The sequence below is a fragment of the Aythya fuligula genome, chromosome 1, assembly GCF_009819795.1.
Source record: "Aythya fuligula isolate bAytFul2 chromosome 1, bAytFul2.pri, whole genome shotgun sequence".
Lineage (NCBI taxonomy): Eukaryota > Metazoa > Chordata > Aves > Anseriformes > Anatidae > Aythya > Aythya fuligula.
The window spans coordinates 85,736,766-85,738,790 of NC_045559.1; positions in this window are offsets into that span (position 1 = coordinate 85,736,766).

Sequence of the window (2,025 nt, forward strand, 5' to 3'; positions counted from 1 at the left end):
GAGGGCTTGGCGGAGCCGATTTAAGGCCACGCCGACGGGGCGGGAGGGGGTGGGCAGCATCCCGCAGCGCCGCCCTAAGAGGGGAGAGAGGGAAGGAGGGGGGAAAAGGGGGAGCCCTGCAGCGGGTCGGGGGGCTACGGGACTCCCTCGGTCGACCTGCGGTCGCGGGGAGGGTGCTGAGGGTCTTGGTGTCCCTTATGGGGTCGCCCCCCCCACCCCGGTTGTAGGGGATGGGGATGGGGATGGGGATGGGGATGGGGTTGGGGATGGGGATGGCACGGGGAGGGGCAGCGGGTGGAGACAGCCGGGGTGGGGTGGAGTGGGGAAGGGTGGTCGGGGTTGGCCCCCGGTTCCTAGGTTCCTGCTGTGGGGTGTGCTGAGCAGAGAGAGAGGTTTTGGGGTTTTGAGCTCCTCACCAGGGAGGTTCACTTGGAGAAGGGCAAGGGGGCTCCGAGTCCTTCCTCAGCTGCGCTCCTGGAGTAGGTGCTGCTGAAAATACCCTGGGAAGGGAGGCATGGGGCGAGGCATTGCACCCCAAAGACCATTTACGAGGTGAACCCAACCTGGCCTCTCCCTTGCCCAAAGGGACACCACAGACCCATGGCCGTGCCTACCAGCCCCATGCCCCCTCACATCTCCCTCGGCCAGAGCAGGGCTCACACAGCTGCCCTCCAGCCCACCCGGCTGTCCCAGGCCACCCTCACCATGGGGACACGAGGCACAAACCCCTCGTGGCCAGCCAAGAAGGATGGTGACCCCTGGGAGACCCCCCCCCCCCGAGTACAAAGGCAGGAGGAAGAGATTAGATCTGAGAGTGCTGGCAGCTCTGTGAGCCTTGGGGAGATGTGCAGAGCATTTCTCTTGGTGGAGAAGCCAGAGGAGATTTACTGGAGGGGGTAGTGGGGTATCCAGTGTGCCATAATCTCCCTCATCCTGAAAGCACTGCCCATGGCAGCATCCCCAACTGCATGGCAGCGGGGACATCCTACTTCCACTGCCACCACAGCTGTGTCCCTCAGTGCCAAGTCCACGTATCTCTTGAATATCTCCAGGGATGGGGACTCCACCACTTCCCTGGGCAGCTTGTTCCAATGCTTGACCAAGATCCTTGAAAGTCCTACTACGAGTGGATTTGGCTGTAGGACAGCAGGCACCTTGAGCAGGCGGGTGTGCGACCGAGGGCACCTGCCTGTTGGGAGCTTGCCCCTTCACCACCCTCAGAGCAGGGGAGAAGCAAGCACAGGGTTAGTGGCTGGTGTGGTGAGCCTCAGAACCAGGCAGGCACTAAGCTGACACCTTCCCCTTGAGCTGAGGGAAGACAAGTGGAAGATGCACATCTGAGGGATGCGCTGGGACCCCCTACCAAGCCCCTGGTCAGCCTGCAGCCTGATCCTGCTGTCACAGAGCTGCCTTCACCCAGCCGTCCCTCCCTCCCTCTCCAGGACAGAAATCCCATGCACACAAAACCCCTTTTCTTCCCAGCCTTTTGGGTTTGGTGAAGAAGCGAGGGCAGGAGGTGAGGAGGGGTCAGCGCGTGCCTCCCCGGGCCCAAGGCCGCTGCAGTGCCTCTCCCCCTCCTGGAAATCAGTCTCCGAAGGTGTGTGACAAGAACAAGCAGTCCTTGATCTGAAGCCTGCCATCCTTTGAAGAGCCCGTGCTCCAGCAAAGCAGCCAGCAATTGCTGCCTTGAAGAAAGCTGAAAAGCTGCTCTGCAAGCTCTGCAGTTTCATTCCTCTCCCCCTTGAAGCACCAGAGCTGTACACTAATCAAGCTATTTCTGCTACAAGCCGGGGAGGAAAGAAAGGGAGATTGTTAGTGTTATTGCTATTTTTAAATACTTTGCAGGCTCTTGAATAGGATGATGATGGGGGCCGTGTAAGGACCCAGACAGAGACAGATTGATGTGTGCTGAACGCATCTGTTATTCTCCAGTCGGGAGGCGGCTCCGTCGGTGGCACGGCTCCGAAGGTGCAGCAAGGAGCTGCACCGAGGATGGCTCCCGGCTGCCAGCAAGGCTTTGGCTCT